The sequence below is a fragment of the Schistocerca cancellata genome, chromosome 3 (assembly GCF_023864275.1).
Source record: "Schistocerca cancellata isolate TAMUIC-IGC-003103 chromosome 3, iqSchCanc2.1, whole genome shotgun sequence".
Classification (NCBI taxonomy): domain Eukaryota; kingdom Metazoa; phylum Arthropoda; class Insecta; order Orthoptera; family Acrididae; genus Schistocerca; species Schistocerca cancellata.
In genome coordinates this window covers 706,152,002-706,168,897 of record NC_064628.1, presented here as the reverse complement: position 1 = coordinate 706,168,897, position 16,896 = coordinate 706,152,002, and the positions used below count along the sequence as shown (strand labels likewise).

General features: G+C 45.4%; 55 non-coding genes across 55 annotated transcripts; 36 read left to right on the top strand and 19 right to left on the bottom strand.

Moving 5' to 3' along the window:
• Window positions 1-41: 41 nt before the first annotated feature.
• Trnaa-cgc (transfer RNA alanine (anticodon CGC)) lies at window positions 42-113 on the bottom strand. Its single transcript has one exon. It is a non-coding gene; the product is annotated as a tRNA-Ala (tRNA).
• A 118-nt stretch (window positions 114-231) lies between these two features.
• Window positions 232-303, top strand: Trnaw-cca (transfer RNA tryptophan (anticodon CCA)). The gene has a single exon. It is a non-coding gene; the product is annotated as a tRNA-Trp (tRNA).
• Window positions 304-621: 318 nt separating this feature from the next.
• On the top strand, window positions 622-693 carry Trnac-gca (transfer RNA cysteine (anticodon GCA)). The gene has a single exon. It is a non-coding gene; the product is annotated as a tRNA-Cys (tRNA).
• Window positions 694-967: 274 nt separating this feature from the next.
• On the bottom strand, window positions 968-1,039 carry Trnaa-cgc (transfer RNA alanine (anticodon CGC)). The gene has a single exon. It is a non-coding gene; the product is annotated as a tRNA-Ala (tRNA).
• Window positions 1,040-1,157: 118 nt separating this feature from the next.
• On the top strand, window positions 1,158-1,229 carry Trnaw-cca (transfer RNA tryptophan (anticodon CCA)). The gene has a single exon. It is a non-coding gene; the product is annotated as a tRNA-Trp (tRNA).
• A 318-nt stretch (window positions 1,230-1,547) lies between these two features.
• Window positions 1,548-1,619, top strand: Trnac-gca (transfer RNA cysteine (anticodon GCA)). Its single transcript has one exon. It is a non-coding gene; the product is annotated as a tRNA-Cys (tRNA).
• A 274-nt stretch (window positions 1,620-1,893) lies between these two features.
• On the bottom strand, window positions 1,894-1,965 carry Trnaa-cgc (transfer RNA alanine (anticodon CGC)). The gene has a single exon. It is a non-coding gene; the product is annotated as a tRNA-Ala (tRNA).
• Window positions 1,966-2,083: 118 nt separating this feature from the next.
• Window positions 2,084-2,155, top strand: Trnaw-cca (transfer RNA tryptophan (anticodon CCA)). The gene has a single exon. It is a non-coding gene; the product is annotated as a tRNA-Trp (tRNA).
• A 318-nt stretch (window positions 2,156-2,473) lies between these two features.
• Trnac-gca (transfer RNA cysteine (anticodon GCA)) lies at window positions 2,474-2,545 on the top strand. The gene has a single exon. It is a non-coding gene; the product is annotated as a tRNA-Cys (tRNA).
• A 274-nt stretch (window positions 2,546-2,819) lies between these two features.
• On the bottom strand, window positions 2,820-2,891 carry Trnaa-cgc (transfer RNA alanine (anticodon CGC)). The gene has a single exon. It is a non-coding gene; the product is annotated as a tRNA-Ala (tRNA).
• A 118-nt stretch (window positions 2,892-3,009) lies between these two features.
• Trnaw-cca (transfer RNA tryptophan (anticodon CCA)) lies at window positions 3,010-3,081 on the top strand. The gene has a single exon. It is a non-coding gene; the product is annotated as a tRNA-Trp (tRNA).
• A 318-nt stretch (window positions 3,082-3,399) lies between these two features.
• On the top strand, window positions 3,400-3,471 carry Trnac-gca (transfer RNA cysteine (anticodon GCA)). The gene has a single exon. It is a non-coding gene; the product is annotated as a tRNA-Cys (tRNA).
• A 274-nt stretch (window positions 3,472-3,745) lies between these two features.
• Trnaa-cgc (transfer RNA alanine (anticodon CGC)) lies at window positions 3,746-3,817 on the bottom strand. The gene has a single exon. It is a non-coding gene; the product is annotated as a tRNA-Ala (tRNA).
• A 118-nt stretch (window positions 3,818-3,935) lies between these two features.
• Trnaw-cca (transfer RNA tryptophan (anticodon CCA)) lies at window positions 3,936-4,007 on the top strand. The gene has a single exon. It is a non-coding gene; the product is annotated as a tRNA-Trp (tRNA).
• Window positions 4,008-4,325: 318 nt separating this feature from the next.
• Window positions 4,326-4,397, top strand: Trnac-gca (transfer RNA cysteine (anticodon GCA)). The gene has a single exon. It is a non-coding gene; the product is annotated as a tRNA-Cys (tRNA).
• Window positions 4,398-4,671: 274 nt separating this feature from the next.
• Trnaa-cgc (transfer RNA alanine (anticodon CGC)) lies at window positions 4,672-4,743 on the bottom strand. The gene has a single exon. It is a non-coding gene; the product is annotated as a tRNA-Ala (tRNA).
• A 118-nt stretch (window positions 4,744-4,861) lies between these two features.
• Trnaw-cca (transfer RNA tryptophan (anticodon CCA)) lies at window positions 4,862-4,933 on the top strand. The gene has a single exon. It is a non-coding gene; the product is annotated as a tRNA-Trp (tRNA).
• A 318-nt stretch (window positions 4,934-5,251) lies between these two features.
• On the top strand, window positions 5,252-5,323 carry Trnac-gca (transfer RNA cysteine (anticodon GCA)). Its single transcript has one exon. It is a non-coding gene; the product is annotated as a tRNA-Cys (tRNA).
• A 274-nt stretch (window positions 5,324-5,597) lies between these two features.
• Window positions 5,598-5,669, bottom strand: Trnaa-cgc (transfer RNA alanine (anticodon CGC)). The gene has a single exon. It is a non-coding gene; the product is annotated as a tRNA-Ala (tRNA).
• A 118-nt stretch (window positions 5,670-5,787) lies between these two features.
• Trnaw-cca (transfer RNA tryptophan (anticodon CCA)) lies at window positions 5,788-5,859 on the top strand. Its single transcript has one exon. It is a non-coding gene; the product is annotated as a tRNA-Trp (tRNA).
• A 318-nt stretch (window positions 5,860-6,177) lies between these two features.
• Trnac-gca (transfer RNA cysteine (anticodon GCA)) lies at window positions 6,178-6,249 on the top strand. Its single transcript has one exon. It is a non-coding gene; the product is annotated as a tRNA-Cys (tRNA).
• Window positions 6,250-6,523: 274 nt separating this feature from the next.
• On the bottom strand, window positions 6,524-6,595 carry Trnaa-cgc (transfer RNA alanine (anticodon CGC)). The gene has a single exon. It is a non-coding gene; the product is annotated as a tRNA-Ala (tRNA).
• Window positions 6,596-6,713: 118 nt separating this feature from the next.
• Window positions 6,714-6,785, top strand: Trnaw-cca (transfer RNA tryptophan (anticodon CCA)). The gene has a single exon. It is a non-coding gene; the product is annotated as a tRNA-Trp (tRNA).
• Window positions 6,786-7,103: 318 nt separating this feature from the next.
• Trnac-gca (transfer RNA cysteine (anticodon GCA)) lies at window positions 7,104-7,175 on the top strand. Its single transcript has one exon. It is a non-coding gene; the product is annotated as a tRNA-Cys (tRNA).
• Window positions 7,176-7,449: 274 nt separating this feature from the next.
• Trnaa-cgc (transfer RNA alanine (anticodon CGC)) lies at window positions 7,450-7,521 on the bottom strand. The gene has a single exon. It is a non-coding gene; the product is annotated as a tRNA-Ala (tRNA).
• Window positions 7,522-7,639: 118 nt separating this feature from the next.
• On the top strand, window positions 7,640-7,711 carry Trnaw-cca (transfer RNA tryptophan (anticodon CCA)). Its single transcript has one exon. It is a non-coding gene; the product is annotated as a tRNA-Trp (tRNA).
• A 318-nt stretch (window positions 7,712-8,029) lies between these two features.
• Window positions 8,030-8,101, top strand: Trnac-gca (transfer RNA cysteine (anticodon GCA)). Its single transcript has one exon. It is a non-coding gene; the product is annotated as a tRNA-Cys (tRNA).
• Window positions 8,102-8,375: 274 nt separating this feature from the next.
• Trnaa-cgc (transfer RNA alanine (anticodon CGC)) lies at window positions 8,376-8,447 on the bottom strand. The gene has a single exon. It is a non-coding gene; the product is annotated as a tRNA-Ala (tRNA).
• Window positions 8,448-8,565: 118 nt separating this feature from the next.
• On the top strand, window positions 8,566-8,637 carry Trnaw-cca (transfer RNA tryptophan (anticodon CCA)). Its single transcript has one exon. It is a non-coding gene; the product is annotated as a tRNA-Trp (tRNA).
• Window positions 8,638-8,955: 318 nt separating this feature from the next.
• Trnac-gca (transfer RNA cysteine (anticodon GCA)) lies at window positions 8,956-9,027 on the top strand. Its single transcript has one exon. It is a non-coding gene; the product is annotated as a tRNA-Cys (tRNA).
• A 274-nt stretch (window positions 9,028-9,301) lies between these two features.
• Window positions 9,302-9,373, bottom strand: Trnaa-cgc (transfer RNA alanine (anticodon CGC)). Its single transcript has one exon. It is a non-coding gene; the product is annotated as a tRNA-Ala (tRNA).
• Window positions 9,374-9,491: 118 nt separating this feature from the next.
• Window positions 9,492-9,563, top strand: Trnaw-cca (transfer RNA tryptophan (anticodon CCA)). The gene has a single exon. It is a non-coding gene; the product is annotated as a tRNA-Trp (tRNA).
• Window positions 9,564-9,881: 318 nt separating this feature from the next.
• Trnac-gca (transfer RNA cysteine (anticodon GCA)) lies at window positions 9,882-9,953 on the top strand. The gene has a single exon. It is a non-coding gene; the product is annotated as a tRNA-Cys (tRNA).
• Window positions 9,954-10,227: 274 nt separating this feature from the next.
• On the bottom strand, window positions 10,228-10,299 carry Trnaa-cgc (transfer RNA alanine (anticodon CGC)). The gene has a single exon. It is a non-coding gene; the product is annotated as a tRNA-Ala (tRNA).
• Window positions 10,300-10,417: 118 nt separating this feature from the next.
• Window positions 10,418-10,489, top strand: Trnaw-cca (transfer RNA tryptophan (anticodon CCA)). Its single transcript has one exon. It is a non-coding gene; the product is annotated as a tRNA-Trp (tRNA).
• Window positions 10,490-10,807: 318 nt separating this feature from the next.
• Trnac-gca (transfer RNA cysteine (anticodon GCA)) lies at window positions 10,808-10,879 on the top strand. Its single transcript has one exon. It is a non-coding gene; the product is annotated as a tRNA-Cys (tRNA).
• Window positions 10,880-11,153: 274 nt separating this feature from the next.
• Window positions 11,154-11,225, bottom strand: Trnaa-cgc (transfer RNA alanine (anticodon CGC)). Its single transcript has one exon. It is a non-coding gene; the product is annotated as a tRNA-Ala (tRNA).
• Window positions 11,226-11,343: 118 nt separating this feature from the next.
• Window positions 11,344-11,415, top strand: Trnaw-cca (transfer RNA tryptophan (anticodon CCA)). The gene has a single exon. It is a non-coding gene; the product is annotated as a tRNA-Trp (tRNA).
• A 318-nt stretch (window positions 11,416-11,733) lies between these two features.
• Window positions 11,734-11,805, top strand: Trnac-gca (transfer RNA cysteine (anticodon GCA)). Its single transcript has one exon. It is a non-coding gene; the product is annotated as a tRNA-Cys (tRNA).
• A 274-nt stretch (window positions 11,806-12,079) lies between these two features.
• Window positions 12,080-12,151, bottom strand: Trnaa-cgc (transfer RNA alanine (anticodon CGC)). Its single transcript has one exon. It is a non-coding gene; the product is annotated as a tRNA-Ala (tRNA).
• A 118-nt stretch (window positions 12,152-12,269) lies between these two features.
• On the top strand, window positions 12,270-12,341 carry Trnaw-cca (transfer RNA tryptophan (anticodon CCA)). The gene has a single exon. It is a non-coding gene; the product is annotated as a tRNA-Trp (tRNA).
• Window positions 12,342-12,659: 318 nt separating this feature from the next.
• Window positions 12,660-12,731, top strand: Trnac-gca (transfer RNA cysteine (anticodon GCA)). Its single transcript has one exon. It is a non-coding gene; the product is annotated as a tRNA-Cys (tRNA).
• A 274-nt stretch (window positions 12,732-13,005) lies between these two features.
• Trnaa-cgc (transfer RNA alanine (anticodon CGC)) lies at window positions 13,006-13,077 on the bottom strand. Its single transcript has one exon. It is a non-coding gene; the product is annotated as a tRNA-Ala (tRNA).
• Window positions 13,078-13,195: 118 nt separating this feature from the next.
• On the top strand, window positions 13,196-13,267 carry Trnaw-cca (transfer RNA tryptophan (anticodon CCA)). The gene has a single exon. It is a non-coding gene; the product is annotated as a tRNA-Trp (tRNA).
• A 318-nt stretch (window positions 13,268-13,585) lies between these two features.
• On the top strand, window positions 13,586-13,657 carry Trnac-gca (transfer RNA cysteine (anticodon GCA)). Its single transcript has one exon. It is a non-coding gene; the product is annotated as a tRNA-Cys (tRNA).
• Window positions 13,658-13,931: 274 nt separating this feature from the next.
• Window positions 13,932-14,003, bottom strand: Trnaa-cgc (transfer RNA alanine (anticodon CGC)). Its single transcript has one exon. It is a non-coding gene; the product is annotated as a tRNA-Ala (tRNA).
• Window positions 14,004-14,121: 118 nt separating this feature from the next.
• Window positions 14,122-14,193, top strand: Trnaw-cca (transfer RNA tryptophan (anticodon CCA)). The gene has a single exon. It is a non-coding gene; the product is annotated as a tRNA-Trp (tRNA).
• A 318-nt stretch (window positions 14,194-14,511) lies between these two features.
• On the top strand, window positions 14,512-14,583 carry Trnac-gca (transfer RNA cysteine (anticodon GCA)). Its single transcript has one exon. It is a non-coding gene; the product is annotated as a tRNA-Cys (tRNA).
• A 274-nt stretch (window positions 14,584-14,857) lies between these two features.
• On the bottom strand, window positions 14,858-14,929 carry Trnaa-cgc (transfer RNA alanine (anticodon CGC)). The gene has a single exon. It is a non-coding gene; the product is annotated as a tRNA-Ala (tRNA).
• A 118-nt stretch (window positions 14,930-15,047) lies between these two features.
• Window positions 15,048-15,119, top strand: Trnaw-cca (transfer RNA tryptophan (anticodon CCA)). Its single transcript has one exon. It is a non-coding gene; the product is annotated as a tRNA-Trp (tRNA).
• Window positions 15,120-15,437: 318 nt separating this feature from the next.
• Window positions 15,438-15,509, top strand: Trnac-gca (transfer RNA cysteine (anticodon GCA)). The gene has a single exon. It is a non-coding gene; the product is annotated as a tRNA-Cys (tRNA).
• Window positions 15,510-15,783: 274 nt separating this feature from the next.
• Trnaa-cgc (transfer RNA alanine (anticodon CGC)) lies at window positions 15,784-15,855 on the bottom strand. Its single transcript has one exon. It is a non-coding gene; the product is annotated as a tRNA-Ala (tRNA).
• Window positions 15,856-15,973: 118 nt separating this feature from the next.
• On the top strand, window positions 15,974-16,045 carry Trnaw-cca (transfer RNA tryptophan (anticodon CCA)). Its single transcript has one exon. It is a non-coding gene; the product is annotated as a tRNA-Trp (tRNA).
• Window positions 16,046-16,363: 318 nt separating this feature from the next.
• On the top strand, window positions 16,364-16,435 carry Trnac-gca (transfer RNA cysteine (anticodon GCA)). Its single transcript has one exon. It is a non-coding gene; the product is annotated as a tRNA-Cys (tRNA).
• A 274-nt stretch (window positions 16,436-16,709) lies between these two features.
• Window positions 16,710-16,781, bottom strand: Trnaa-cgc (transfer RNA alanine (anticodon CGC)). Its single transcript has one exon. It is a non-coding gene; the product is annotated as a tRNA-Ala (tRNA).
• Window positions 16,782-16,896: the final 115 nt, after the last annotated feature.

The following is a 16,896-nucleotide window of genomic DNA, read 5'->3' as shown; positions in this document are numbered from 1 at the left end:
GGCAAAAGTTTTCATGTACTGCTGCACGGAGAAACAAAAATTGGAGGAGCTGGGATTTGAACCCAGGACTTTCTGCATGCGAAGCAGACACTCTACCACTGAGTTACACCCCCGCCAGAGCAAGTACATCTGGGACGAGTCTCTCCTGGATACTACTGTCATTATTTCTTAGGTTTGAACGGTACAGTAAGTTTTCGAGGAACCTATTCATGACAAGACCTAAGCAGCGTCGACTCCGTGGCGCAACGGTAGCGCGTCTGACTCCAGATCAGAAGGTTGCGTGTTCAAATCACGTCGGGGTCACAATGAAATTTTCGTTTACGAAAGCCATAGGCGAGTATGTCAGTTTAATCAGATACCAAACGATTACAAAGAACGGACGAACAGAACTTGCTTGAAAAAAGCTACTAGTGCAATTTTCGCATTCTGACATTAAGGTGAAGGCGCCGACTCGCACTTTCTCCAGGCGCGAGGTGTCTAGTATTTTTGATATTTATATCGTTTAACGCTAATATATAACTGAGAGATAATGATTACACGATATTTTGCTCGATTAGACGTCTTTAGCCAGGCAGAGTGTAATATTTTTCGTTAAGTTATGGGAATAGGAAGATCGTGAAAGGGGGTATAGCTCAGTCGTAGAGCATTCGACTGCAGATCGAGAGGTCCCCGGTTCAATCCCGGGTGCCCCCTTCATTTTTCAGTATCTCGAAAAAACAAAAGACGATTGTCGCGGTGAGTTGCAAATACATGTTTGAGATGCACTCCGCACGCCATACCGAAGGCTTTGGAGCTACATTTCAATGGGAGGATCGCAGCCAAGGGTCTTGCAGGTCATCGTCCTGCCGCCATGAGGTCGAACTGTACGAAATCCACTTGCTTGGGGGAAGAATCTTGTACACTGAATTTTATAGAATATGGTGATAGGCAAAAGTTTTCATGTACTGCTGCACGGAGAAACAAAAATTGGAGGAGCTGGGATTTGAACCCAGGACTTTCTGCATGCGAAGCAGACACTCTACCACTGAGTTACACCCCCGCCAGAGCAAGTACATCTGGGACGAGTCTCTCCTGGATACTACTGTCATTATTTCTTAGGTTTGAACGGTACAGTAAGTTTTCGAGGAACCTATTCATGACAAGACCTAAGCAGCGTCGACTCCGTGGCGCAACGGTAGCGCGTCTGACTCCAGATCAGAAGGTTGCGTGTTCAAATCACGTCGGGGTCACAATGAAATTTTCGTTTACGAAAGCCATAGGCGAGTATGTCAGTTTAATCAGATACCAAACGATTACAAAGAACGGACGAACAGAACTTGCTTGAAAAAAGCTACTAGTGCAATTTTCGCATTCTGACATTAAGGTGAAGGCGCCGACTCGCACTTTCTCCAGGCGCGAGGTGTCTAGTATTTTTGATATTTATATCGTTTAACGCTAATATATAACTGAGAGATAATGATTACACGATATTTTGCTCGATTAGACGTCTTTAGCCAGGCAGAGTGTAATATTTTTCGTTAAGTTATGGGAATAGGAAGATCGTGAAAGGGGGTATAGCTCAGTCGTAGAGCATTCGACTGCAGATCGAGAGGTCCCCGGTTCAATCCCGGGTGCCCCCTTCATTTTTCAGTATCTCGAAAAAACAAAAGACGATTGTCGCGGTGAGTTGCAAATACATGTTTGAGATGCACTCCGCACGCCATACCGAAGGCTTTGGAGCAACATTTCAATGGGAGGATCGCAGCCAAGGGTCTTGCAGGTCATCGTCCTGCCGCCATGAGGTCGAACTGTACGAAATCCACTTGCTTGGGGGAAGAATCTTGTACACTGAATTTTATAGAATATGGTGATAGGCAAAAGTTTTCATGTACTGCTGCACGGAGAAACAAAAATTGGAGGAGCTGGGATTTGAACCCAGGACTTTCTGCATGCGAAGCAGACACTCTACCACTGAGTTACACCCCCGCCAGAGCAAGTACATCTGGGACGAGTCTCTCCTGGATACTACTGTCATTATTTCTTAGGTTTGAACGGTACAGTAAGTTTTCGAGGAACCTATTCATGACAAGACCTAAGCAGCGTCGACTCCGTGGCGCAACGGTAGCGCGTCTGACTCCAGATCAGAAGGTTGCGTGTTCAAATCACGTCGGGGTCACAATGAAATTTTCGTTTACGAAAGCCATAGGCGAGTATGTCAGTTTAATCAGATACCAAACGATTACAAAGAACGGACGAACAGAACTTGCTTGAAAAAAGCTACTAGTGCAATTTTCGCATTCTGACATTAAGGTGAAGGCGCCGACTCGCACTTTCTCCAGGCGCGAGGTGTCTAGTATTTTTGATATTTATATCGTTTAACGCTAATATATAACTGAGAGATAATGATTACACGATATTTTGCTCGATTAGACGTCTTTAGCCAGGCAGAGTGTAATATTTTTCGTTAAGTTATGGGAATAGGAAGATCGTGAAAGGGGGTATAGCTCAGTCGTAGAGCATTCGACTGCAGATCGAGAGGTCCCCGGTTCAATCCCGGGTGCCCCCTTCATTTTTCAGTATCTCGAAAAAACAAAAGACGATTGTCGCGGTGAGTTGCAAATACATGTTTGAGATGCACTCCGCACGCCATACCGAAGGCTTTGGAGCAACATTTCAATGGGAGGATCGCAGCCAAGGGTCTTGCAGGTCATCGTCCTGCCGCCATGAGGTCGAACTGTACGAAATCCACTTGCTTGGGGGAAGAATCTTGTACACTGAATTTTATAGAATATGGTGATAGGCAAAAGTTTTCATGTACTGCTGCACGGAGAAACAAAAATTGGAGGAGCTGGGATTTGAACCCAGGACTTTCTGCATGCGAAGCAGACACTCTACCACTGAGTTACACCCCCGCCAGAGCAAGTACATCTGGGACGAGTCTCTCCTGGATACTACTGTCATTATTTCTTAGGTTTGAACGGTACAGTAAGTTTTCGAGGAACCTATTCATGACAAGACCTAAGCAGCGTCGACTCCGTGGCGCAACGGTAGCGCGTCTGACTCCAGATCAGAAGGTTGCGTGTTCAAATCACGTCGGGGTCACAATGAAATTTTCGTTTACGAAAGCCATAGGCGAGTATGTCAGTTTAATCAGATACCAAACGATTACAAAGAACGGACGAACAGAACTTGCTTGAAAAAAGCTACTAGTGCAATTTTCGCATTCTGACATTAAGGTGAAGGCGCCGACTCGCACTTTCTCCAGGCGCGAGGTGTCTAGTATTTTTGATATTTATATCGTTTAACGCTAATATATAACTGAGAGATAATGATTACACGATATTTTGCTCGATTAGACGTCTTTAGCCAGGCAGAGTGTAATATTTTTCGTTAAGTTATGGGAATAGGAAGATCGTGAAAGGGGGTATAGCTCAGTCGTAGAGCATTCGACTGCAGATCGAGAGGTCCCCGGTTCAATCCCGGGTGCCCCCTTCATTTTTCAGTATCTCGAAAAAACAAAAGACGATTGTCGCGGTGAGTTGCAAATACATGTTTGAGATGCACTCCGCACGCCATACCGAAGGCTTTGGAGCAACATTTCAATGGGAGGATCGCAGCCAAGGGTCTTGCAGGTCATCGTCCTGCCGCCATGAGGTCGAACTGTACGAAATCCACTTGCTTGGGGGAAGAATCTTGTACACTGAATTTTATAGAATATGGTGATAGGCAAAAGTTTTCATGTACTGCTGCACGGAGAAACAAAAATTGGAGGAGCTGGGATTTGAACCCAGGACTTTCTGCATGCGAAGCAGACACTCTACCACTGAGTTACACCCCCGCCAGAGCAAGTACATCTGGGACGAGTCTCTCCTGGATACTACTGTCATTATTTCTTAGGTTTGAACGGTACAGTAAGTTTTCGAGGAACCTATTCATGACAAGACCTAAGCAGCGTCGACTCCGTGGCGCAACGGTAGCGCGTCTGACTCCAGATCAGAAGGTTGCGTGTTCAAATCACGTCGGGGTCACAATGAAATTTTCGTTTACGAAAGCCATAGGCGAGTATGTCAGTTTAATCAGATACCAAACGATTACAAAGAACGGACGAACAGAACTTGCTTGAAAAAAGCTACTAGTGCAATTTTCGCATTCTGACATTAAGGTGAAGGCGCCGACTCGCACTTTCTCCAGGCGCGAGGTGTCTAGTATTTTTGATATTTATATCGTTTAACGCTAATATATAACTGAGAGATAATGATTACACGATATTTTGCTCGATTAGACGTCTTTAGCCAGGCAGAGTGTAATATTTTTCGTTAAGTTATGGGAATAGGAATATCGTGAAAGGGGGTATAGCTCAGTCGTAGAGCATTCGACTGCAGATCGAGAGGTCCCCGGTTCAATCCCGGGTTCCCCCTTCATTTTTCAGTATCTCGAAAAAACAAAAGACGATTGTCGCGGTGAGTTGCAAATACATGTTTGAGATGCACTCCGCACGCCATACCGAAGGCTTTGGAGCAACATTTCAATGGGAGGATCGCAGCCAAGGGTCTTGCAGGTCATCGTCCTGCCGCCATGAGGTCGAACTGTACGAAATCCACTTGCTTGGGGGAAGAATCTTGTACACTGAATTTTATAGAATATGGTGATAGGCAAAAGTTTTCATGTACTGCTGCACGGAGAAACAAAAATTGGAGGAGCTGGGATTTGAACCCAGGACTTTCTGCATGCGAAGCAGACACTCTACCACTGAGTTACACCCCCGCCAGAGCAAGTACATCTGGGACGAGTCTCTCCTGGATACTACTGTCATTATTTCTTAGGTTTGAACGGTACAGTAAGTTTTCGAGGAACCTATTCATGACAAGACCTAAGCAGCGTCGACTCCGTGGCGCAACGGTAGCGCGTCTGACTCCAGATCAGAAGGTTGCGTGTTCAAATCACGTCGGGGTCACAATGAAATTTTCGTTTACGAAAGCCATAGGCGAGTATGTCAGTTTAATCAGATACCAAACGATTACAAAGAACGGACGAACAGAACTTGCTTGAAAAAAGCTACTAGTGCAATTTTCGCATTCTGACATTAAGGTGAAGGCGCCGACTCGCACTTTCTCCAGGCGCGAGGTGTCTAGTATTTTTGATATTTATATCGTTTAACGCTAATATATAACTGAGAGATAATGATTACACGATATTTTGCTCGATTAGACGTCTTTAGCCAGGCAGAGTGTAATATTTTTCGTTAAGTTATGGGAATAGGAAGATCGTGAAAGGGGGTATAGCTCAGTCGTAGAGCATTCGACTGCAGATCGAGAGGTCCCCGGTTCAATCCCGGGTGCCCCCTTCATTTTTCAGTATCTCGAAAAAACAAAAGACGATTGTCGCGGTGAGTTGCAAATACATGTTTGAGATGCACTCCGCACGCCATACCGAAGGCTTTGGAGCAACATTTCAATGGGAGGATCGCAGCCAAGGGTCTTGCAGGTCATCGTCCTGCCGCCATGAGGTCGAACTGTACGAAATCCACTTGCTTGGGGGAAGAATCTTGTACACTGAATTTTATAGAATATGGTGATAGGCAAAAGTTTTCATGTACTGCTGCACGGAGAAACAAAAATTGGAGGAGCTGGGATTTGAACCCAGGACTTTCTGCATGCGAAGCAGACACTCTACCACTGAGTTACACCCCCGCCAGAGCAAGTACATCTGGGACGAGTCTCTCCTGGATACTACTGTCATTATTTCTTAGGTTTGAACGGTACAGTAAGTTTTCGAGGAACCTATTCATGACAAGACCTAAGCAGCGTCGACTCCGTGGCGCAACGGTAGCGCGTCTGACTCCAGATCAGAAGGTTGCGTGTTCAAATCACGTCGGGGTCACAATGAAATTTTCGTTTACGAAAGCCATAGGCGAGTATGTCAGTTTAATCAGATACCAAACGATTACAAAGAACGGACGAACAGAACTTGCTTGAAAAAAGCTACTAGTGCAATTTTCGCATTCTGACATTAAGGTGAAGGCGCCGACTCGCACTTTCTCCAGGCGCGAGGTGTCTAGTATTTTTGATATTTATATCGTTTAACGCTAATATATAACTGAGAGATAATGATTACACGATATTTTGCTCGATTAGACGTCTTTAGCCAGGCAGAGTGTAATATTTTTCGTTAAGTTATGGGAATAGGAAGATCGTGAAAGGGGGTATAGCTCAGTCGTAGAGCATTCGACTGCAGATCGAGAGGTCCCCGGTTCAATCCCGGGTGCCCCCTTCATTTTTCAGTATCTCGAAAAAACAAAAGACGATTGTCGCGGTGAGTTGCAAATACATGTTTGAGATGCACTCCGCACGCCATACCGAAGGCTTTGGAGCAACATTTCAATGGGAGGATCGCAGCCAAGGGTCTTGCAGGTCATCGTCCTGCCGCCATGAGGTCGAACTGTACGAAATCCACTTGCTTGGGGGAAGAATCTTGTACACTGAAATTTATAGAATATGGTGATAGGCAAAAGTTTTCATGTACTGCTGCACGGAGAAACAAAAATTGGAGGAGCTGGGATTTGAACCCAGGACTTTCTGCATGCGAAGCAGACACTCTACCACTGAGTTACACCCCCGCCAGAGCAAGTACATCTGGGACGAGTCTCTCCTGGATACTACTGTCATTATTTCTTAGGTTTGAACGGTACAGTAAGTTTTCGAGGAACCTATTCATGACAAGACCTAAGCAGCGTCGACTCCGTGGCGCAACGGTAGCGCGTCTGACTCCAGATCAGAAGGTTGCGTGTTCAAATCACGTCGGGGTCACAATGAAATTTTCGTTTACGAAAGCCATAGGCGAGTATGTCAGTTTAATCAGATACCAAACGATTACAAAGAACGGACGAACAGAACTTGCTTGAAAAAAGCTACTAGTGCAATTTTCGCATTCTGACATTAAGGTGAAGGCGCCGACTCGCACTTTCTCCAGGCGCGAGGTGTCTAGTATTTTTGATATTTATATCGTTTAACGCTAATATATAACTGAGAGATAATGATTACACGATATTTTGCTCGATTAGACGTCTTTAGCCAGGCAGAGTGTAATAGTTTTCGTTAAGTTATGGGAATAGGAAGATCGTGAAAGGGGGTATAGCTCAGTCGTAGAGCATTCGACTGCAGATCGAGAGGTCCCCGGTTCAATCCCGGGTGCCCCCTTCATTTTTCAGTATCTCGAAAAAACAAAAGACGATTGTCGCGGTGAGTTGCAAATACATGTTTGAGATGCACTCCGCACGCCATACCGAAGGCTTTGGAGCAACATTTCAATGGGAGGATCGCAGCCAAGGGTCTTGCAGGTCATCGTCCTGCCGCCATGAGGTCGAACTGTACGAAATCCACTTGCTTGGGGGAAGAATCTTGTACACTGAATTTTATAGAATATGGTGATAGGCAAAAGTTTTCATGTACTGCTGCACGGAGAAACAAAAATTGGAGGAGCTGGGATTTGAACCCAGGACTTTCTGCATGCGAAGCAGACACTCTACCACTGAGTTACACCCCCGCCAGAGCAAGTACATCTGGGACGAGTCTCTCCTGGATACTACTGTCATTATTTCTTAGGTTTGAACGGTACAGTAAGTTTTCGAGGAACCTATTCATGACAAGACCTAAGCAGCGTCGAATCCGTGGCGCAACGGTAGCGCGTCTGACTCCAGATCAGAAGGTTGCGTGTTCAAATCACGTCGGGGTCACAATGAAATTTTCGTTTACGAAAGCCATAGGCGAGTATGTCAGTTTAATCAGATACCAAACGATTACAAAGAACGGACGAACAGAACTTGCTTGAAAAAAGCTACTAGTGCAATTTTCGCATTCTGACATTAAGGTGAAGGCGCCGACTCGCACTTTCTCCAGGCGCGAGGTGTCTAGTATTTTTGATATTTATATCGTTTAACGCTAATATATAACTGAGAGATAATGATTACACGATATTTTGCTCGATTAGACGTCTTTAGCCAGGCAGAGTGTAATATTTTTCGTTAAGTTATGGGAATAGGAAGATCGTGAAAGGGGGTATAGCTCAGTCGTAGAGCATTCGACTGCAGATCGAGAGGTCCCCGGTTCAATCCCGGGTTCCCCCTTCATTTTTCAGTATCTCGAAAAAACAAAAGACGATTGTCGCGGTGAGTTGCAAATACATGTTTGAGATGCACTCCGCACGCCATACCGAAGGCTTTGGAGCAACATTTCAATGGGAGGATCGCAGCCAAGGGTCTTGCAGGTCATCGTCCTGCCGCCATGAGGTCGAACTGTACGAAATCCACTTGCTTGGGGGAAGAATCTTGTACACTGAATTTTATAGAATATGGTGATAGGCAAAAGTTTTCATGTACTGCTGCACGGAGAAACAAAAATTGGAGGAGCTGGGATTTGAACCCAGGACTTTCTGCATGCGAAGCAGACACTCTACCACTGAGTTACACCCCCGCCAGAGCAAGTACATCTGGGACGAGTCTCTCCTGGATGCTACTGTCATTATTTCTTAGGTTTGAACGGTACAGTAAGTTTTCGAGGAACCTATTCATGACAAGACCTAAGCAGCGTCGACTCCGTGGCGCAACGGTAGCGCGTCTGACTCCAGATCAGAAGGTTGCGTGTTCAAATCACGTCGGGGTCACAATGAAATTTTCGTTTACGAAAGCCATAGGCGAGTATGTCAGTTTAATCAGATACCAAACGATTACAAAGAACGGACGAACAGAACTTGCTTGAAAAAAGCTACTAGTGCAATTTTCGCATTCTGACATTAAGGTGAAGGCGCCGACTCGCACTTTCTCCAGGCGCGAGGTGTCTAGTATTTTTGATATTTATATCGTTTAACGCTAATATATAACTGAGAGATAATGATTACACGATATTTTGCTCGATTAGACGTCTTTAGCCAGGCAGAGTGTAATATTTTTCGTTAAGTTATGGGAATAGGAAGATCGTGAAAGGGGGTATAGCTCAGTCGTAGAGCATTCGACTGCAGATCGAGAGGTCCCCGGTTCAATCCCGGGTGCCCCCTTCATTTTTCAGTATCTCGAAAAAACAAAAGACGATTGTCGCGGTGAGTTGCAAATACATGTTTGAGATGCACTCCGCACGCCATACCGAAGGCTTTGGAGCAACATTTCAATGGGAGGATCGCAGCCAAGGGTCTTGCAGGTCATCGTCCTGCCGCCATGAGGTCGAACTGTACGAAATCCACTTGCTTGGGGGAAGAATCTTGTACACTGAATTTTATAGAATATGGTGATAGGCAAAAGTTTTCATGTACTGCTGCACGGAGAAACAAAAATTGGAGGAGCTGGGATTTGAACCCAGGACTTTCTGCATGCGAAGCAGACACTCTACCACTGAGTTACACCCCCGCCAGAGCAAGTACATCTGGGACGAGTCTCTCCTGGATACTACTGTCATTATTTCTTAGGTTTGAACGGTACAGTAAGTTTTCGAGGAACCTATTCATGACAAGACCTAAGCAGCGTCGACTCCGTGGCGCAACGGTAGCGCGTCTGACTCCAGATCAGAAGGTTGCGTGTTCAAATCACGTCGGGGTCACAATGAAATTTTCGTTTACGAAAGCCATAGGCGAGTATGTCAGTTTAATCAGATACCAAACGATTACAAAGAACGGACGAACAGAACTTGCTTGAAAAAAGCTACTAGTGCAATTTTCGCATTCTGACATTAAGGTGAAGGCGCCGACTCGCACTTTCTCCAGGCGCGAGGTGTCTAGTATTTTTGATATTTATATCGTTTAACGCTAATATATAACTGAGAGATAATGATTACACGATATTTTGCTCGATTAGACGTCTTTAGCCAGGCAGAGTGTAATATTTTTCGTTAAGTTATGGGAATAGGAATATCGTGAAAGGGGGTATAGCTCAGTCGTAGAGCATTCGACTGCAGATCGAGAGGTCCCCGGTTCAATCCCGGGTTCCCCCTTCATTTTTCAGTATCTCGAAAAAACAAAAGACGATTGTCGCGGTGAGTTGCAAATACATGTTTGAGATGCACTCCGCACGCCATACCGAAGGCTTTGGAGCAACATTTCAATGGGAGGATCGCAGCCAAGGGTCTTGCAGGTCATCGTCCTGCCGCCATGAGGTCGAACTGTACGAAATCCACTTGCTTGGGGGAAGAATCTTGTACACTGAATTTTATAGAATATGGTGATAGGCAAAAGTTTTCATGTACTGCTGCACGGAGAAACAAAAATTGGAGGAGCTGGGATTTGAACCCAGGACTTTCTGCATGCGAAGCAGACACTCTACCACTGAGTTACACCCCCGCCAGAGCAAGTACATCTGGGACGAGTCTCTCCTGGATACTACTGTCATTATTTCTTAGGTTTGAACGGTACAGTAAGTTTTCGAGGAACCTATTCATGACAAGACCTAAGCAGCGTCGACTCCGTGGCGCAACGGTAGCGCGTCTGACTCCAGATCAGAAGGTTGCGTGTTCAAATCACGTCGGGGTCACAATGAAATTTTCGTTTACGAAAGCCATAGGCGAGTATGTCAGTTTAATCAGATACCAAACGATTACAAAGAACGGACGAACAGAACTTGCTTGAAAAAAGCTACTAGTGCAATTTTCGCATTCTGACATTAAGGTGAAGGCGCCGACTCGCACTTTCTCCAGGCGCGAGGTGTCTAGTATTTTTGATATTTATATCGTTTAACGCTAATATATAACTGAGAGATAATGATTACACGATATTTTGCTCGATTAGACGTCTTTAGCCAGGCAGAGTGTAATATTTTTCGTTAAGTTATGGGAATAGGAAGATCGTGAAAGGGGGTATAGCTCAGTCGTAGAGCATTCGACTGCAGATCGAGAGGTCCCCGGTTCAATCCCGGGTGCCCCCTTCATTTTTCAGTATCTCGAAAAAACAAAAGACGATTGTCGCGGTGAGTTGCAAATACATGTTTGAGATGCACTCCGCACGCCATACCGAAGGCTTTGGAGCAACATTTCAATGGGAGGATCGCAGCCAAGGGTCTTGCAGGTCATCGTCCTGCCGCCATGAGGTCGAACTGTACGAAATCCACTTGCTTGGGGGAAGAATCTTGTACACTGAATTTTATAGAATATGGTGATAGGCAAAAGTTTTCATGTACTGCTGCACGGAGAAACAAAAATTGGAGGAGCTGGGATTTGAACCCAGGACTTTCTGCATGCGAAGCAGACACTCTACCACTGAGTTACACCCCCGCCAGAGCAAGTACATCTGGGACGAGTCTCTCCTGGATACTACTGTCATTATTTCTTAGGTTTGAACGGTACAGTAAGTTTTCGAGGAACCTATTCATGACAAGACCTAAGCAGCGTCGACTCCGTGGCGCAACGGTAGCGCGTCTGACTCCAGATCAGAAGGTTGCGTGTTCAAATCACGTCGGGGTCACAATGAAATTTTCGTTTACGAAAGCCATAGGCGAGTATGTCAGTTTAATCAGATACCAAACGATTACAAAGAACGGACGAACAGAACTTGCTTGAAAAAAGCTACTAGTGCAATTTTCGCATTCTGACATTAAGGTGAAGGCGCCGACTCGCACTTTCTCCAGGCGCGAGGTGTCTAGTATTTTTGATATTTATATCGTTTAACGCTAATATATAACTGAGAGATAATGATTACACGATATTTTGCTCGATTAGACGTCTTTAGCCAGGCAGAGTGTAATATTTTTCGTTAAGTTATGGGAATAGGAAGATCGTGAAAGGGGGTATAGCTCAGTCGTAGAGCATTCGACTGCAGATCGAGAGGTCCCCGGTTCAATCCCGGGTGCCCCCTTCATTTTTCAGTATCTCGAAAAAACAAAAGACGATTGTCGCGGTGAGTTGCAAATACATGTTTGAGATGCACTCCGCACGCCATACCGAAGGCTTTGGAGCAACATTTCAATGGGAGGATCGCAGCCAAGGGTCTTGCAGGTCATCGTCCTGCCGCCATGAGGTCGAACTGTACGAAATCCACTTGCTTGGGGGAAGAATCTTGTACACTGAATTTTATAGAATATGGTGATAGGCAAAAGTTTTCATGTACTGCTGCACGGAGAAACAAAAATTGGAGGAGCTGGGATTTGAACCCAGGACTTTCTGCATGCGAAGCAGACACTCTACCACTGAGTTACACCCCCGCCAGAGCAAGTACATCTGGGACGAGTCTCTCCTGGATGCTACTGTCATTATTTCTTAGGTTTGAACGGTACAGTAAGTTTTCGAGGAACCTATTCATGACAAGACCTAAGCAGCGTCGACTCCGTGGCGCAACGGTAGCGCGTCTGACTCCAGATCAGAAGGTTGCGTGTTCAAATCACGTCGGGGTCACAATGAAATTTTCGTTTACGAAAGCCATAGGCGAGTATGTCAGTTTAATCAGATACCAAACGATTACAAAGAACGGACGAACAGAACTTGCTTGAAAAAAGCTACTAGTGCAATTTTCGCATTCTGACATTAAGGTGAAGGCGCCGACTCGCACTTTCTCCAGGCGCGAGGTGTCTAGTATTTTTGATATTTATATCGTTTAACGCTAATATATAACTGAGAGATAATGATTACACGATATTCTGCTCGATTAGACGTCTTTAGCCAGGCAGAGTGTAATATTTTTCGTTAAGTTATGGGAATAGGAAGATCGTGAAAGGGGGTATAGCTCAGTCGTAGAGCATTCGACTGCAGATCGAGAGGTCCCCGGTTCAATCCCGGGTGCCCCCTTCATTTTTCAGTATCTCGAAAAAACAAAAGACGATTGTCGCGGTGAGTTGCAAATACATGTTTGAGATGCACTCCGCACGCCATACCGAAGGCTTTGGAGCAACATTTCAATGGGAGGATCGCAGCCAAGGGTCTTGCAGGTCATCGTCCTGCCGCCATGAGGTCGAACTGTACGAAATCCACTTGCTTGGGGGAAGAATCTTGTACACTGAATTTTATAGAATATGGTGATAGGCAAAAGTTTTCATGTACTGCTGCACGGAGAAACAAAAATTGGAGGAGCTGGGATTTGAACCCAGGACTTTCTGCATGCGAAGCAGACACTCTACCACTGAGTTACACCCCCGCCAGAGCAAGTACATCTGGGACGAGTCTCTCCTGGATGCTACTGTCATTATTTCTTAGGTTTGAACGGTACAGTAAGTTTTCGAGGAACCTATTCATGACAAGACCTAAGCAGCGTCGACTCCGTGGCTTAACGGTAGCGCGTCTGACTCCAGATCAGAAGGTTGCGTGTTCAAATCACGTCGGGGTCACAATGAAATTTTCGTTTACGAAAGCCATAGGCGAGTATGTCAGTTTAATCAGATACCAAACGATTACAAAGAACGGACGAACAGAACTTGCTTGAAAAAAGCTACTAGTGCAATTTTCGCATTCTGACATTAAGGTGAAGGCGCCGACTCGCACTTTCTCCAGGCGCGAGGTGTCTAGTATTTTTGATATTTATATCGTTTAACGCTAATATATAACTGAGAGATAATGATTACACGATATTTTGCTCGATTAGACGTCTTTAGCCAGGCAGAGTGTAATATTTTTCGTTAAGTTATGGGAATAGGAAGATCGTGAAAGGGGGTATAGCTCAGTCGTAGAGCATTCGACTGCAGATCGAGAGGTCCCCGGTTCAATCCCGGGTGCCCCCTTCATTTTTCAGTATCTCGAAAAAACAAAAGACGATTGTCGCGGTGAGTTGCAAATACATGTTTGAGATGCACTCCGCACGCCATACCGAAGGCTTTGGAGCAACATTTCAATGGGAGGATCGCAGCCAAGGGTCTTGCAGGTCATCGTCCTGCCGCCATGAGGTCGAACTGTACGAAATCCACTTGCTTGGGGGAAGAATCTTGTACACTGAATTTTATAGAATATGGTGATAGGCAAAAGTTTTCATGTACTGCTGCACGGAGAAACAAAAATTGGAGGAGCTGGGATTTGAACCCAGGACTATCTGCATGCGAAGCAGACACTCTACCACTGAGTTACACCCCCGCCAGAGCAAGTACATCTGGGACGAGTCTCTCCTGGATACTACTGTCATTATTTCTTAGGTTTGAACGGTACAGTAAGTTTTCGAGGAACCTATTCATGACAAGACCTAAGCAGCGTCGACTCCGTGGCGCAACGGTAGCGCGTCTGACTCCAGATCAGAAGGTTGCGTGTTCAAATCACGTCGGGGTCACAATGAAATTTTCGTTTACGAAAGCCATAGGCGAGTATGTCAGTTTAATCAGATACCAAACGATTACAAAGAACGGACGAACAGAACTTGCTTGAAAAAAGCTACTAGTGCAATTTTCGCATTCTGACATTAAGGTGAAGGCGCCGACTCGCACTTTCTCCAGGCGCGAGGTGTCTAGTATTTTTGATATTTATATCGTTTAACGCTAATATATAACTGAGAGATAATGATTACACGATATTTTGCTCGATTAGACGTCTTTAGCCAGGCAGAGTGTAATATTTTTCGTTAAGTTATGGGAATAGGAAGATCGTGAAAGGGGGTATAGCTCAGTCGTAGAGCATTCGACTGCAGATCGAGAGGTCCCCGGTTCAATCCCGGGTGCTCCCTTCATTTTTCAGTATCTCGAAAAAACAAAAGACGATTGTCGCGGTGAGTTGCAAATACATGTTTGAGATGCACTCCGCACGCCATACCGAAGGCTTTGGAGCAACATTTCAATGGGAGGATCGCAGCCAAGGGTCTTGCAGGTCATCGTCCTGCCGCCATGAGGTCGAACTGTACGAAATCCACTTGCTTGGGGGAAGAATCTTGTACACTGAATTTTATAGAATATGGTGATAGGCAAAAGTTTTCATGTACTGCTGCACGGAGAAACAAAAATTGGAGGAGCTGGGATTTGAACCCAGGACTTTCTGCATGCGAAGCAGACACTCTACCACTGAGTTACACCCCCGCCAGAGCAAGTACATCTGGGACGAGTCTCTCCTGGATACTACTGTCATTATTTCTTAGGTTTGAACGGTACAGTAAGTTTTCGAGGAACCTATTCATGACAAGACCTAAGCAGCGTCGACTCCGTGGCGCAACGGTAGCGCGTCTGACTCCAGATCAGAAGGTTGCGTGTTCAAATCACGTCGGGGTCACAATGAAATTTTCGTTTACGAAAGCCATAGGCGAGTATGTCAGTTTAATCAGATACCAAACGATTACAAAGAACGGACGAACAGAACTTGCTTGAAAAAAGCTACTAGTGCAATTTTCGCATTCTGACATTAAGGTGAAGGCGCCGACTCGCACTTTCTCCAGGCGCGAGGTGTCTAGTATTTTTGATATTTATATCGTTTAACGCTAATATATAACTGAGAGATAATGATTACACGATATTTTGCTCGATTAGACGTCTTTAGCCAGGCAGAGTGTAATATTTTTCGTTAAGTTATGGGAATAGGAAGATCGTGAAAGGGGGTATAGCTCAGTCGTAGAGCATTCGACTGCAGATCGAGAGGTCCCCGGTTCAATCCCGGGTGCCCCCTTCATTTTTCAGTATCTCGAAAAAACAAAAGACGATTGTCGCGGTGAGTTGCAAATACATGTTTGAGATGCACTCCGCACGCCATACCGAAGGCTTTGGAGCAACATTTCAATGGGAGGATCGCAGCCAAGGGTCTTGCAGGTCATCGTCCTGCCGCCATGAGGTCGAACTGTACGAAATCCACTTGCTTGGGGGAAGAATCTTGTACACTGAATTTTATAGAATATGGTGATAGGCAAAAGTTTTCATGTACTGCTGCACGGAGAAACAAAAATTGGAGGAGCTGGGATTTGAACCCAGGACTTTCTGCATGCGAAGCAGACACTCTACCACTGAGTTACACCCCCGCCAGAGCAAGTACATCTGGGACGAGTCTCTCCTGGATACTACTGTCATTATTTCTTAGGTTTGAACGGTACAGTAAGTTTTCGAGGAACCTATTCATGACAAGACCTAAGCAGCGTCGACTCCGTGGCGCAACGGTAGCGCGTCTGACTCCAGATCAGAAGGTTGCGTGTTCAAATCACGTCGGGGTCACAACGAAATTTTCGTTTACGAAAGCCATAGGCGAGTATGTCAGTTTAATCAGATACCAAACGATTACAAAGAACGGACGAACAGAACTTGCTTGAAAAAAGCTACTAGTGCAATTTTCGCATTCTGACATTAAGGTGAAGGCGCCGACTCGCACTTTCTCCAGGCGCGAGGTGTCTAGTATTTTTGATATTTATATCGTTTAACGCTAATATATAACTGAGAGATAATGATTACACGATATTTTGCTCGATTAGACGTCTTTAGCCAGGCAGAGTGTAATATTTTTCGTTAAGTTATGGGAATAGGAAGATCGTGAAAGGGGGTATAGCTCAGTCGTAGAGCATTCGACTGCAGATCGAGAGGTCCCCGGTTCAATCCCGGGTGCCCCCTTCATTTTTCAGTATCTCGAAAAAACAAAAGACGATTGTCGCGGTGAGTTGCAAATACATGTTTGAGATGCACTCCGCACGCCATACCGAAGGCTTTGGAGCAACATTTCAATGGGAGGATCGCAGCCAAGGGTCTTGCAGGTCATCGTCCTGCCGCCATGAGGTCGAACTGTACGAAATCCACTTGCTTGGGGGAAGAATCTTGTACACTGAATTTTATAGAATATGGTGATAGGCAAAAGTTTTCATGTACTGCTGCACGGAGAAACAAAAATTGGAGGAGCTGGGATTTGAACCCAGGACTTTCTGCATGCGAAGCAGACACTCTACCACTGAGTTACACCCCCGCCAGAGCAAGTACATCTGGGACGAGTCTCTCCTGGATACTACTGTCATTATTTCTTAGGTTTGAACGGTACAGTAAGTTTTCGAGGAACCTATTCATGACAAGACCTAAGCAGC